Raw genomic sequence first — 16,400 nt, 5'->3', positions numbered from 1 at the left:
AGTAAAGTTGATCCAAACTCTTGGAAACAGAATGGAAAAAATACAAGAAACATATAACAAGGACCTAGAAGAACTAAGGGCAAACAAACAGTGGTTAACAACACAATAAATTAAATTAAAAGTTCTCTAGAAGGAATCAATAGCAGAATAACTGAGGTAGAAGAAGGGATAAGTGACCTGAAACATAAAATAGTGGAAATAACTACCGCAGAGCAGAATAAAGAAAAAAGAATGAAAAGAATTGAGGACAGTCTCAGAGACCTCTGGAACAACATTAAATGCACCAACATTCGAATTATAGGGGTCCCAGAAGAAGAAGAGAAAAAGAAAGGGACTGAGAAAATATTTGAAGAGATTTTAGTTGAAAACTTCCCTAACATGGGAAAGGAAATAGTCAATCAAGTCCAGGAAGCACAGAGAGTCTGATACAGGATAAATCCAAGGAGAATCACACCAAGACACATATTAATCAAATGATCAAAAATTAAATAAGAAGAAAAAATATTAAAAGCTGCAAGGGAAAAGCAACAGGTAACATACAAGAGAATCCCCATAAGGTTAACAGCTGATCTTTCAGCAGAAACTCTGCAAGCCAGAAGGGAGTGGCAGGACATATTTAAAGTGATGAAAGGGGAGAACCTACAACCAAGATTACTCTACCCAGCAAGGATCATATTCAGATTTGATGGAGAAATTAAAACCTTTACAGATAAGCAAAAGCTAAGAGAATACAGCACCACCAACCCAGCTTTACAACAAATGCTAAAGGAACTTCTCTAGGCAGGAAACACATGAGAAGGAAAAGACCTACAATAACAAACCCAAAACAATTAAGAAAATGGTAATAGGAACATACATATCGATAATTACCTTAAGTGTAAATGGATTAAATGCTCCAACCAAAAGACATAGACTGGCTGAATGGATACAAAAACAAGACCCATATATATGCTGTCTACAAGAGACCCACTTCAGACCTAGGGATACATACAGACTGAAAGTGAGAGGATGGAAAAACATATTCCATGTAAATGGAAATCAAAAGAAAGCTGGAGTAGCAATTCTCATATCAGACAAAATAGACTTTAAGATAAAAACTATTACAAGAGACAAAGAAGGACACTACATAATGATCAAGGGATCAATCCAAGAAGAAGATACAACAATTGTAAATATTTATACACCCAACATAGGAGCACCTCAATACATGAGGCAAATGCTAACAGCCATAAAAATGGAAATTGACAGTAACACAATCATAGTAGGGGACTTTAACACCCCACTTTCAACAATGGACAGATCATCCAAGATGAAAACAAACAAGGAAACACAAGCTTTAAATGATACATTAAACAAGATGGACTTAATTGATATTTATAGGATATTCCATCCAAAAACAACAGAATACACTTTCTTCTCAGGTGCCCATGGAACATTCTCCAGGATAGGTCATATCTTGGGTCACAAATCAAGCCTTGGTAAATTTAAGAAAATTGAAATTGTATCAAGTATCTTTTCCGACCACAATGCTATGAGACTAGATATCAATTACAGGAAAAAATCTGTAAAAAATACAAACATGTGGAGGCTAAACATTACTAAAACACCAAGAGATCACTGAAGAAATCGAAGGAATCAAAGAGGAAATCAAAAAATACCTTGAAACAAATGACAATGAAAACACGATGATCCAAAACCTATGGGACGCAGCAAAAGCAGTTCTAGGAGGGAAGTTTATAGCAATACAATCCTACCTCAAGAAGCAAGAGAAAGCTAAAGTAAACCATCTAACCTAAATGAACTAGAGAAAGAAGAGCAAAAAAACCCAAAAGTTAGCAGAGAAAAGAAATCATAAAGATCAGATCGGAAATAAATGAAAAAGAAATGAACAAAACCATAGCAAAGATAATAAAACCAAAAGCTGGTTCTTTGAGTAAACAAAATTGATTAACCTTTAGCCAGACTCATCAAGAAAAAAAGGGGAAAGACTCAAATCAACAGAATTAGGAATGAAAAAGAAGTAAAAACTGTCACTGCAGAAATACAAAGGATCATGAGATTACTACAAGCAACTATATGCCAAAAAAATGGACAACCTGGAAGAAATGGACAAATTATTAGAAAAGCCCAACCTTCAGAGACTGAGCCAGGAGGAAATAGAAAATGCAAACAGACCAATCACAACCTCTGAAATTGAAACTGTGATGAAAATTCTTCCAATGAACAATAGCTCAGGACCAGATGGCCTCACAGGCGAATTCTATCAAACATTTAGAGAAGAGCTAACACCCATCTTTCTCAAACTCTTTCAAAATATAGCAGAGGGGGGAACACTCCCAAACTCATTCTACGAGGCCATCATCACCCTGATACCAAAACCAAAGATGTCACAAAAAAAGTAAACAACAGGCCAATATCACTGATGAACATAAATGCAGAAATCCTCAACAACATACTAGCAAACAGGATCCAACAGCACATTAAAAGGATCATACACCATGATCAAGTGGGGTTTATCCCAGGAATGCAAGGATTCTTCAGTATATGCAAATCAATCAATGTGATAAACCATATTAACAAACTGAAGAATAAAAACCGTATGATCATCTCAATAGATGCAGAAAAAACTTTTGACAAAATTCAACAGCCATCTATGATAAAAACCCCTACAGAAAGTAGGCATAGAGGGAACTTACCTTAACATAATAAAGGCCATATATGACAAACCCACAGCCAGAATCGTTCTCAATGGTGAAAAACTGGAACCATTTCCAGTAAGATCAGGACGAAGACAAGGTTGCCCACTCCCACCACTATTATTCAACATAGTTATGGAAGTTTTAGCCACAGCAGTCAGAGAAGAAAAAGAAATGAATCCAAATCAGAAAAGAAGAAGTAAAACTGTCATTGTTTGCATATGATATGATACTATGCATAGAGAATCCTGGAGATGCCATCAGAAATCTACTAGAGCTAATCAGTGAATTTGGTAAAGTAGCAGGATACAAAATTAATGCACAGAAATCTCTTGCATTCCTATACACTAATGATGAAAAATCTGAAAGAGAAATTAAGCAAACACTCCCATTTACCATTGCAACAAAAAGAATAAAATACCTGGGAATAAACCTACCTGAGGAGATGAAAGACCTGTATGCAGCAAACTATAAGATACTGATGAAAGAAGTTAAAGATGATACAAACAGATGGAGAGATAGACCATGTTCTTGAAAGAATCAACACTGTGAAAATGACTATACTACCCAAAGCAATCTAAAGATTCAGTGCAATCCCTATCAAACTACCAATGGCATTTTCAACAGAACTAGAACAAAAAATTTCACAATTTGTATGGAAACACAAAAGACCCTGAATAGTCAAAGCAATCTTGAGAAAGAAAAAAGCTGTAGGAATCAGGCTCCCTGACTTCAGACTATACTACAAGCTACAGTAATCAAGGCAGTATGGTACTGGCACAAAAACAGAAATATATAGATCAATGGAACAGGATAGAAAGCCCAGAGATAAACCCACGCTCATATGGTCACCTTATCTTTGATAAAGGAGGCAAAATTATACAAGAGAGAAAAGACAGCCTCTTCAATAAGTGGTGCTGGGAAAACTGGACAGCTACATGTAAAAGAATGAAATTAGAACACTCCCTAACACGATACACAAAAATAAACTCAAAATGGATTAAAGACCTGAATGTAAAGCCAGACACTATCAAACTCCTAGAGGAAAACATAGGCAGAACACTCTATGACATAAATCACAGCAAGATCCTTTTTGACCCACCTCCTAGAGAAAGGGAAATAAAAACAAAAATAAACGGGACCTAATGAAACTTCATAGCTTTTGCACAGCAAAGGAAACCATAAACAAGGCGAAAAGACAACCCTCAGAATACAGAAAATAATTGCAAAGAAGGAACTGACAAAGGATTAATCTCCAAAATTACAAGCAGCTCAATATCAAAAAAACAACCCAATGCAAAAATGGGCAGAAGACCTAAATAGCCATTTTCCCAAAGAAGATATACGGATTGAAAACAAGCACATGAAGGGATGCTCAACATCACTAATCATTGGAGAAATGCAAATCAAAACCACAATGAGGTATCACCTCACACCAGTCAGGATGGCCGTCATCAAAAAATCTACAAACAATAAATGCTGGAGAGGGTGTGGAGAAAAGGGAACCCTCTTGCACTGTTGGTGGGAATGTAAATTGATACAACCACTATGGAGAACAGTATGGAGGTTCCTTAAAAAACTAAAAATAGAACTACCATACGACCCAGCAATCCCACTACTGGGCATATACCCTGAGAAAACCATAATTCAAAGAGTCATGTACCACAATGTTCATTGCAGCTCTATTTACAGTAGCCAGGACATGGAAGCAATCTACGTGTCCATCAGCAGATGAATGGATAAAGAAGATATGGCACATATAACAATGTAATATTACTCAGCCATAAAAAGAAATGAGTTATTTGTTGTGAGGTAGATGTACCTAGAGTCTGTCATACAGAGTGAAGTAAGTCAGAAAGAGGAAAACAAATATCTTATGTTAACACATACGTATGGAATCTTAAAAATCGTTCTGAAGAACCTAGGGACAGGACATGAATAAAGACCCAGATGTAGAGAATGGACTTGAGGACATGGGGAGGGGGAAAGGTAAGCTGGATTGAAGTGAGAGAGTCACATTGAAATATATACACTGCCAAACGTAAAATAGGTAGCTAGTGGGAAGCAGCCGCATAGCACAGGGCGATCAGCTCGGTGCTTTGTGACCACCTAGAGGGGTGGGATAGGGAGGGTGGGAGGGAGACGCAAGAGGGAGGGGATATGGGGATATATATATGTATAGTTGATTCACCATGTTGTACAGCAGCAACTAACGCAACATTGTAAACCAATTATGCTCTAATAAAGATGTTGAAAAAAAAAGAAAAGAAGCCCTTGATGGGAGCTGTAGTGAAAAAAAAAAAAAAGAAAATTGTTTTTGTACTTGGACATAACCTAGATAATTATTTTCATATCCCGTGTCAGTTTGAGTCAGTAAAAGAAAGTAGGAGTCTAGAGTGATGAGTTAGTTTTAAAGTGCTCTTGTCACTTTGATTAAAAAATTTGTTGCCAGCTTGGTATGTGCAAAACTGACGCTGAGATTTGTGTCTGGTGCTTTCTTCTTACCTGCTGAAGCGTAGAATCAAATTGAATGCATTATTTAAAGTTGGCATCTGAATGAGGCATAATATATGTTTCATAAATGGGTTTTATAGTTACCTTTTACAAAAAGAAACTATTACTGAGTAGCCTGTAAGACTTACCTTCTTATTATCCGCTCATACACATGTAAGCTTTAAGATGGTGGATTCCCAGCACAATTTTGTAAGATGTTTCTCCTCTCATTATCCCAGGCTCTTTATTTCATCTTCGGTAGGTCTGGCTCAGTGTTACAGGCTGTAAGAAATCTGTGCTGTGACTTGTTAAATCTTCTCATAAAAAAAATACAGGCTATGTGTCCCTCTTTAAAGCCATGTGCAAGTAACAAAAGGAATAGAAATTCTGAGCAAGAAACTTGGATCAAGGGAACAGACCTAGTGGGAACATTAATAAAAGTTTTCATTTAATTGAGCTCTTATGCTTATTTTCTGTAGTGCTTATTATAACCCAGTGAGTAGGATTATCATCACCCATGTGTTATACGTGATGAGACTGAGGCTGAGAGAGTTGGAATAACTTGCTCTAATTTACATTGCTAGCAGTTGGCAAAGCTGGGATTCTAACCCTCATAGGGTTATACTAAGGATTTAAAGGGCTGACACAGGCAGAGTACTCAGCCCGGAGCCAGAGACAAAGGCAGCATCCCTCCTTCTGGAGTGGGAAGGGGATGAAGGAGGAGGTGGAGAAGAAGCAGTGACTGCAGAAGCAACAGTAGCCACAGCTCTTTCTGCTCAGCATTCTACATACCTTTCCTCTAGACTTTCATCCAGATGACTGCAGACTCATTTGTATATTACCTCTCAGTGTCTTTATTTGAATCTCAATTGTGAGGTTGACTTAAAGCCTCCAATTTGTTCTGAATATTTTCTTCCTCATTATCTTGAAACTACCTTTACACATTTGAAACTCTAACCTCACATTTAGGATTCTCTCCAGTTCAGTGATCGAACACCAAGCCTTCCTTAGGGACTTTCTTGCCAGGTTAACCTGCTGTTCTGAAAGATGGTTTCTCTCCTGCACTTGGTGGCCTCAACTAAGGATATTCCCTATGAGGAAATAGCACAGGATTTCATGATGCCCAAAGGCCCTGGGCTACACCCAGGAAGTCATTCGTTTCCTTTAGCATCTCTTATCTCTTTGAGGATGCCACACCATCCTCACACCGCCAGACTGCTGCGTGCTGCTCTGGCTTTCTCCCTAGAGGCAGGTCTGAGGAGCTCAGCCTGCTTTGTCCTCCTTTCTTCTCATCTTAGGGGTTTGTATTTACAAGTCTTGGTTACACAATGTAATTCACTTACCTTGACTTTTATGTTAGTAAGCCTTTCAGACTTCCTCTCTTCCCTTCATACAGCACCTCAGAGAAAACCGCATTGATCCTTTCTCCACATGACTCTATAACACCAACAAAAATGTCCTCTTGTAGGTTAAACAAGAGGTGTTCTTATTATCTCAGGGAAGCAGTGTGTATCTTTTTATTTTTTCTTTTAGTTTTATTGATCTTTGCTATTGTTTTATTTGTTTCTATTTCATTTATTTCTGCTCTGACCTTTATGATATCTTTCCTTCTACTAACTTTGGGTTTTGTTTGTTCTTTTTCTAGTTCCTTTAGGTGTAAGGTTAGAGTGTTTATTTGAGATTTTTCTTGTTTCTTGAGGTAGGCTTGTATTGCTGTAAACTTCCCTCTTAGAACTGCTTTTGCTGCACCCCATAGGTTTTGGATCGTTGCGTTTTCATTGTCATTTGTCTCTAGGTAATTTTTGATTTCCTCTGATTTCTTCAGTGATCTCTTGGTTATTTAGTAACGTATTGTTTAGCCTCCATGTGTTTGTGTTTTTTACGGGTTTTTTTTCCCTGTAATTGATTTCTAATCTCACAGTGCTGTGGTCAGAAAAGATGCTTGATATGATTTCAATTCTGAGGCTTGATTTGTGACCGAAGATGTGATCTATCCTGGAGAATGTTCCGTGTGCACTTGAGAAGAAAGTGTAATCTGCTGCTTTTGGATGGAATGTCCTATAAATATCAATTAAATCTATCTGGTCTACTGTGTTATTTAAAGCTTGTGTTTCCTTATTAATTTTCTGTTTGGATGATCTGTCCATTGGTGTAAGTGAGATGTTAAAGTCCCCCACTATTATTGTGTTACTGTTGATTTCCTCTTTTATGGCTGTTAGCAGTTGCCTTATGTATTGAGGTGCTCCTATGATGGGTGCATGTATATTTATAATTGTTATATATTCTTCTTGGATTGATCCCCTGATCATTATGTAGTGTCCTTCCTTGTCTCTTGTAACGTTCTTTATTTTAAAGTCTATTTCATCTGATATGAGTATTGCTATTCCAGCTTTGTTTTGCTTTCCATTTGCATGGAGTATCTTTCTCCATCCCCTCACTTCCAGTCTGAATGTGTCCCTTGGTCTGAAGTGGGTCTCTTGTAGACAGCATATATATGGATCTTGTTTTTGTATCCATTCAGTGAGCCTGTGTCTTTTGGTTGGAGCATTTAATCCATTCACGTTTAAGGTAATTATCAATATGTATGTTCCTATTACCATTTTCTTAATTGTCATGGGTTTATTATAGGTCTTTTTCTTCTCTTGTGTTTCCGACTTAGAGAAGTTCCTTTAGCATTTGTTGTAGAGCTGGTTTGGTGGTGCTGAATTCTCTTAACTTTTGCTTGTCTGTAAAGCTTTTGATTACTCTGTTGAATCTGAATGAGATCTTTGCCTGGTAGAGAAATCTTGGTTGTAGATTCTTCCCTTTCATCACTTTAAATATATCATGCCACTCCCTTCTGGCTTGTAGAGTTTCTGCTGAGAAATCAGCTGTTAACCTTATGGGAGTTCCCTTGTATGTTATTTGTCGTTTTTCCCTTGTTGCTTTCAGTAATTTTTCTTTGTCTTTAATTTTGTCAGTTTGATTATTGTGTGTCTCAGTGTGTTTCTCTTTGTGTTTATCCTGCCTGGGACTCTCTGCACTTCCTGGACTTGGGTGGCTATTTCCTTTCCCATGTTAGGGAAGTTTTCGACTATAATCTCTTCAAATATATTCTCTGGTCCTTTCTGTCTCTCTTCTCCTTCTGGGACCCCTATAATGCTAATGTTGTCGAGTTTAATGTTGTCCCAGAGGTCTCTTAGGCTGTGTTCATTTCTTTTCTCTTTATTCTGTTCCACAGCAGTGAATTCCACCATTCTGTCTTCCAGGTCATTATCCGTTCTTCTGCCTCAGTTATTCTGCTATTGATTCCTTCTAGTGTAGTTTTCATTTCATTTCATTTATTGTATTGTTCATCTCTGTTGGTTTGTTCTTTAATTCTTCTAGGTCTTTGTTAAACATTTCTTGCATCTTCTCAATCTTTGCCTCCATTCTTTTCCAGGGTCCTGGATCATCTTCACTATCATTATTCTGAATTCTTTTTCTGGAAGGTTGCCTATCTCCACTTCATTTAGTTGTTTTTCTGGGGGTTTATCTTGTTCCTTCATCTGCTACATAGCCCTCTGCCTTTTCATCTTGTCTATCTTTCTGTGAGTGTGGTTTTTGTTCCACAGGCTGCAGGATTGTAGTTCTTGCTTCTTCTGTCTGCCCTTTTGTGGATGTGGCTATCTATGCAGTGTATATCTTTGAAGACCTCCAAAGCAGGTAATATTATTGCTAGTTTGCTGCCTCCCTAGGAACACCTTTGGGTGTTTTCTCACAGAAAATAGTGATTTTTCTTTGGCCTCACCTCAGCTGTAGTGCTAGTCAATTCCCAAGCTCTGCTGTCAACCCAGGTGTGAAAGCGTAGACTTTTCCAATGGAAACGAGTGAGCTGTCCCTGAGGAGCCCTAATCCCAAGGTCCATAGTGCTTTTATTCTTTCCATTATCGTTTTCTCCTAAGGAGTATGTGCTCCTTCACAGTCCCCAGGAGGAGAGACAGTGCTATTGTTTCCTCATATATTGAAACACGCCTGCTGAACTTTTGCAATCTAGAGAGAAGAAAATGCTCTCTTACTGGATATATAGGACACTGATAGGTGCTCCCTGAACTTGAAAAAAGGCACTACTTCTATCACCTTGACAAAGAAAGGCAGTAAACTGATTACCACACTGTGAGCTAAAGGGCAACTCTGACAGTGCCAGCTCCCACAGGTGCTCTCACTATCACTTTTATGAGCACTTAATATACAGCAGGTAACTTGCATACATCAGCTCGTTGGGTCTTCACAGTAACCCTGAAAGGTAGTTGCTGTTATCTCCACTTAATATTCATAGAAACTAGATTCAGAGAGGTCAAATCACTTGCTTTTGATCACATAAATAGTAAGAGGCAGGTTCTGATTCAAAGCCATTTCTATTGGCTCCAAAGCTAATGTACTTTTTACTCTGTCTAGTACTGACTGCAAGCTATTTGAACAACTTTGAGACCACTGACATCCTTCTGAACAAAATGTTATGGTTAATGAATTGTCTGTGGTAGGTGCTTGACAAGATGCCTGTTTTAGTAGTGAATGAGTCCTCGACAGGGTCATATCACATATTATTATGTAGTTACATTGACTTTATCTTGAAACTGTGAAATACATGTTCTGTCTTTAGATTATTTTTATTGAGTTTATATGAATGTCTGTGTTTCCTTTATTGATTTATAGGAGTTAAAAATTATATTCTTCAGGCTAATTTCCTATAAGTTGTATATAAAGTATGTTTTCCTTTTTTGTGGCTTATCACTTCACAGTAATTTGATGGGAAGATTAATATTTTAATATGCCCTATCAATGTTTCATTTATATTTTACATATAGTTTTATTTAGTAAGTGTTTATATCTTTAGATATTTTCTTATATTGTCTTTTAGAGGTGTTATAATTGATTTGGGAGTCTGGTGTGGGGTAAGGGTCCAATTTCATTTTTCCCATATATTATACCCAGTTGTACCAACGCTCTTTACTGTAAAGTATTTCTTCCACCCTCTCAATAATTTGCAGTGCCATCACTGTCATAAGTCAAATATATATTCACGCATCTATTATATGTTACATATAAACATATGTGTTTAATTGATTCTATTCTGGTTCACTTGGGCTATTTGTCTGTATCTTGCCAATATCATATTCTCTCAGTAGCTATAGCGCTGTAATAAGTTCTGATATCTGTTAAGATAAGTTCCAGGCCTTATTACTCTTCAGGAGTTTTCCAGTTGGTCCTGGTGTTTTTTTTTTAAATACATTTATTTATTTATTTTCGGCTGCCTTGGGTCTTTGTTGCTGTGTGCGGGCTTTCTCTAGTTGCGGTGAGCGGGGGCTATTCTTCATTGCGGTGTGCGGGCTTCTCGTTGCGGTGGCTTCTCTTGTTGTGGAGCACGGGCTCTAGGCGTGTGGGCTTCAGCAGTTGTGGCACATGGGCTTATTTGCTCTGCAGCATGTGGGATCTTCCTGGATCAGGTCTCGAACCTGTGTCCCCTGCATTGGCAAGCGGATTCTTAACCACTACACCACGAGAGAAGTCCCAGTCCTTGTATTTTGATCTTCCATAGCATTTCAAAATCAGTTTGAGACCCAAAGTTTTTTAAAAGTGACATTTTGTTTGGAATTATTATAAAACTATAGAATGATTTGGATGAAGTTGATATCTTTATAATATTGAGGCTTCTGGTTCCTGAATATGTTATGTCTTTTCATTTGTTTAGTTCTTCTTGGATGTCTGTCAATAATGTTTTATTATTTTCTTCCATAGGGGTTTTTAAAATCATTTGTTTAATTTATTCCTTGAGACTTGATATTTGGGGAAACTAAATGCTGTGTATTACAGCACAATTTCTAAGTGAGCTGTAATATATAGATGATTGATTTTTGTTCTCTTGGTGTCCTGCTACTTTGCTTGGTATTCAGTTACTTTTTATTAAATTCTAATAATTTATCAGAGTATTCTTTTGGATTTTCTATATACACAATCATATCAGCTGTGAATAATGGCAATTTTTCTCCTTCCCCTTCCTTCCTATTTCTTTCTGTTCTCTTAGTCTGCTGACCAGGACTTACACCATAATGTCAAATAGAGGTGGTGATAGTGGGCATCTTTGCCTTTTTCCTACTCGCAAGGGAAAGCTTTCAATGTTTCTTTCTAAGAACATTATTTTTTCTCTGGCTTTTTGGTAGATACTCTCTCAGGTAGCAGAAGTTCTTTTCTATTCCATGTTTGTCAAGAATATGCATTTTTAATCACAAAAGAATGTTGAATTTGTTTGGGCTCTTGATCTGCATTTTTTTAAAATTATTTTTTCTCCTTTAATTTGTTAATATGATGAATGGCATTCATGGATTCTCTGCCTCATTTAAGCATTTTGAGGCTATAAAAAAATGTCTAAGTAGTACTTCTGCTGTACATGACACTGACACTGTAGCATTTTGGGGCCCCAGTTTCATGTGGGAGCTCCATTTAGCCATCCAAATGGAGGTTTACAGACCCTACGGTTCAACATATGTCCCTAGGCTGAAATACCCCGAGTGTTTACTTACCTCTCTACTTTAGTCTTTTTTTTTTTTTTTTTGCCTTGAAATATTCCTTAGTGTCTTGCCAGCTCATCATGCATCTATAAAGACGTTTTTAAAATATTTTATCTAGTGTGTTCAGGTGTTTCCAACAGCCTGGTTCATCAGGGTATCTATCACACATACTGCTGGAAACAGAAGTCTAATATATTATTTATTTAAAAAAATTTTATTTTGAAGTAAATATGGCATACCGTCAACTTGTATTAAATCTGAGTGAAGTGTACATTGGTGTTTGTTATATTTTTCCTGTAATTTTTATATTTTTTAACAATAAGAGCCCAGTTGTTTTGTGTTTTTTTAAAGGTATTCTGCTTACCAGGGAAAGCATTTAGCCCATATTAAAATCGTTGACTTTTCTTCCCTTTAGGTTACTCACATTCCTCTTCCATATCAAAGTCATTTTCCCTGGGCCACTTCTGAAGGGGATGTTTCAGCCCTTTGATTACATGTTTGTTGGTGGGAAACCCCAGAGCGATAAGCAGAAGCCCAGGGACAATTCTGCTGCTTTTCTCTATAGAGTGGTGACTGTTAAATCTTCTTACTAACTTTATAGCATTTTAAAAATTTCGTTGTGAAAGTCATCTGCTCCTTCACCCGTTTTTTGGGACGGGGGAGTGGGATAGGAGGGCTGTTCTCTAAAACTTTAAATCAAGTGATGAATCTCGCTCTAACCAACCAAAAGCAGCAGATGCCGGGCTAACGGTATAAGTAGGGGGTTAAAAAGCTCTAAGTTACTGAATTTATACTCTGCCCCAAGCTAGTTCTCAATTACGAATGCAGCATCCTGCCCTTTACTCCCTCATTTCTGCTTTCAAATACAGGTTGAAGGCATTACATTGTACAGGACAGAACTACATTTTGCGTCAGCAGGACATGCCCAGAAAGGATGCCATCTTTTAAATGACTGACTATGAGGGAAAAGACCCACATGATGGGATTTTAGGGGCTGAACTTTGTGAAGCTAGGCACTCTTAAAAGGAACTTTGCAGCTTCAGATATGTTTTAGGGTTAGAATTACAACCAGACCAGAACAAACATAAAATCTGATTCAATTTAAAATATATTTCCACAATTACTTTTGAAATATATATTTATCATCTATATCCATAACTCTGTATGTGTTAAAATAATGAATAGATAGATATTTTGTTTCTAACTACATATACTGAACTAAAAGCCTTTTTTGGGGAAAATTCTAGAACCATTGATATGGGATTCTTCAGAATACTGTATATCTACTATATTCAGGATTCTATGTATATTTATTTTGGTTCCACTTTTTTGGGAGGACCTTTGACAATTACAGGAAATTCATGAAAATTCAGATACAGTTGTATTTCTCCAGTATCCAGTACAATTTGAGCATCCTCCTGCATTTTAAGGTCTCGAGATCAAAAGGTTAATTTTCTTCTTCAGTTGGTCCTGGTATTTTCAACCGTATATTCAATATTTTTAAACATATGTAAATGAAAATAATAAAAAGACTAAAGGACAGTGAAGTTAGGCAGATGTGGCATCACATGTTTGACAGCAGGAGATATTTTCCAATTTATGTTCTTCCAATAAAAGGTTTCAATTTAACTTTTTAATGTCCTAGGGAGTATAATAACTATTTCTGATTTTTAATGCATTTTCATCTTTTGGTCTTTTATTGTTCCATAAAATTCATTCACTCCCTTGCTGTTATAGTTTTTTTCAAAGCAAATCCCAGATAAAGTACAGCTCTGCATTTCTGTGACAATTAGAAAGCAGAGCTCACCAAAGTATGCACCGTGAGTTTTCAGTAAAATACAGGCCAGGATCATGTAAGTGCCAATCTTTATTTCTTACTTTCTGTGTCTAGATTCCTCTTGAGTAGCTCAAGGAAAATTTGTTTAAAAATATTGAATATATAGTTGAAAAAGAAAGTTAACCTCTTGATCTCGAGTCCTTAAAATGCAGGAGGACTCTCAAATTATACTGGATACTGGAAAAATACAACTGTATCTGAATTTTTATGAATTGTCCATAATTGTCAATGGTCCTCCCCAAAAAGTGGAACCAAAATAGATATAATAGAATCCTAAATATAGCAGACATATAGTGAATACTCTCCACCTTCTTCACTGAAGGCTGAGATTATGGTTAACATGTTTTAGCAATAAAGTATTTTTTAATGAGGTATGCACATTTTTTTTAGAAACAATGCTATTTCAAACTTAGTAGGCTGCAGTATAGTGTAAACATAACTTTTATATGCACAGGGAAACAAACAAACAAACAAACAAATGTGTGTGTCTCGCTTTATTGCGATATTTGCTTTTTGCAGTGGTCTGGAACCGAACCCACAGTGTCTCCAAGGTATGCTTATAAGTAGAATACTCTCTACCTTAATAGTTGACCTTTAAAAATCCTTAATTAGCAAAAGAAAATACTCAAAAATGTATTTAAACAACAAAAAGAAAATAAAAATAATCTTCACCACCACTAGGGAATTGGTTTAAACATACAGAATTGCCATCTCAGCCACACATAGTTATTTAATATAAGCTATTGTTTATTATTAAAACTCTTCAGTCTTAACTACAGAGTATGGAACTCAGACCCATAAGTTTGTTCTTGTGTTTCCTTCCTCTTATTTATCCTTTATCAATAATAAGTGCTATTTTGCTAGTAGAGCTATTAGAACTGTTACCTTGTTGGAGATACAGGGTCAGCAGTCAAAGCTAACAATCATATTTAATAACAAAAGAATGTACCTTCAACTGTTTAAGTCTAGAGCAAATAGTTACATAAAAGAAATTTAACGTTGCCTCTGTATCTCTTCTGGAAGGAAGAGAAAACAGCCTCCATGAGATAATCTAAAGTGATCAGTGGAAAGGAAAGAGGGTAAACTAGTAACTATTAGTGAGGGCCATCAATCCATTTCCTCTTTTTTCATAAGTACTCCAAGAGAGTATTATTCTTTCTAAATCTGTGGTCAATTATTTCAGGACTAGTTTAACCTAAAGGATTAAAAACCTATTAATATCCAACTAACTGGCAAGAAACTTCAGACTTACATTATTAATACTGCACTCCCTTTAAACACAGGTTACATGTACAAGATCTTTGCAGGTTCTATTAATTACTGTGCCATTTCTGATTTGATGAAATTCAAATCTGTCTTGCTTTTGAGTCACTTCTCAAGCTTTACACAGTTCTCTGCACAATTTGATGGAATCATTTTTGTTTCCCTCTAGGATTGAGGTAATGTTTTAAAAATTATTATTTTTTGTGTGATGGTGTATCTTCTGTGACACACTAGTAACTCCTTTTTCTTCTTCCTTTGTCCTTCCTTTCCTCCTTTTTTCTGAGAAATGTTGACATAAATTCACTCAATTAAAATAACATTCCAATCTTAACTGACTTATTTAGCAGAAACAACAAAATCACGTGCCATTATGTAGGCTGACTAACTTGAGATTGTTCCAATTAAGAATAAAATGTGAAACAAAACAAACAAACAAAAAACAAATGTATTCCTGAGTTTTTGTATTACTAATCATTGAGTGGTAGGTTTTTTTCCCACTGGCTGTGCCATTTCCCTACACCTACCCGACATTCTATATAATATTCTTGTAATGAAAAGTGCAAGTTCTATAAACGAAATGAAAATGGACAGAGAACCAAGGAAGGCATAGAAGATGCATTCTATAATATATCAAGATACAAATATCAGCACCTTGTTTTTCCCACTTAAATATTAAGAACAATATGTAAGATCACTAGCAACAGCTTTTTTTCTCACATTTTTTTCCAGTTCTCTTGACATACATGATTATACTGGGAAGCAATTTTCAACGTACTAAAGTTTTTTGGTTCCCCCCCCCCACCACAATCCAGCTAAAGAAATATTAGGCAAAAGTGTGAGAATAAACGTAAAACACTTTTAAGTGGGTGGAAGTCAGTATAACGTGAGATTTTGGTTTTAAGGAATAACGGTTACTTGTTCATGAATCTTATTTCATTTACCACCCTCAACTCTGCATCTCTGTATTTCCCTCATCAAATCCCTCTTTATACTCCTAACGTTTTGTGTAAACCTGCAGATCCTCCTTTCCCAGTGCCATCCCTGTTTCATTCTCTTTTTAGGGCGAAGCCTCAGTGTGTACTGAGTGAAGGACTGTCACACTTTTAGGAGATAGGGTCTTGGCTTTGCTACTAATTAACTGGTAACTTTGAAGAAGACACTCAACCTTGCTAGAATCTAGTTTCCTAAATTATAATTGATCATGGTTTCTTAATTGACCTATGGTCCAGTTCTCTAAGGTTCTGTGATTCATTTTTTTTTGACTTGGTGTTCTTTTTAGTCCATACTTCATTATCCTCAAATTTCATTCTTTCTTAAAAATCCAGGTGTTCAGTTGTGCAGGCAAAATAGAGGTATGTTAGGCAAGTCATGAAGGAAACAACTTCGATAAGGAATGTTGTCAGAACAGTTGTGATAAAGAAGTTTTAGCGTGTTGTCTGAACCTGCTTGCCCTTTCCTTGCCCCTCTCAGAAGTTATGCCTTTCCCACATATACATTTTTTCAGCAAACATGATGGAGCACCCTCCAAAGACCAGGCATTGTCAGGCTCTTGGGATCCAGATATGAACCAGACAGAGTCGGGAG

General features: G+C 36.6%; 1 protein-coding gene across 3 annotated transcripts in view; it reads left to right on the top strand.

The window, feature by feature from the left end:
- The window catches only part of PRKG1 (protein kinase cGMP-dependent 1), a 1,343,672-nt gene that overhangs the window by 1,085,549 nt on the left and 241,723 nt on the right, over positions 1 to 16,400 (top strand). The gene's annotated exons all lie outside the window — the stretch shown is intronic.

The sequence above is a fragment of the Phocoena sinus genome, chromosome 16 (assembly GCF_008692025.1).
Source record: "Phocoena sinus isolate mPhoSin1 chromosome 16, mPhoSin1.pri, whole genome shotgun sequence".
Classification (NCBI taxonomy): Eukaryota; Metazoa; Chordata; class Mammalia; order Artiodactyla; family Phocoenidae; genus Phocoena; species Phocoena sinus.
The sequence above is the reverse complement of the archived record's forward strand: the minus strand, read 5'-3'. Positions and strand labels throughout refer to the sequence as shown.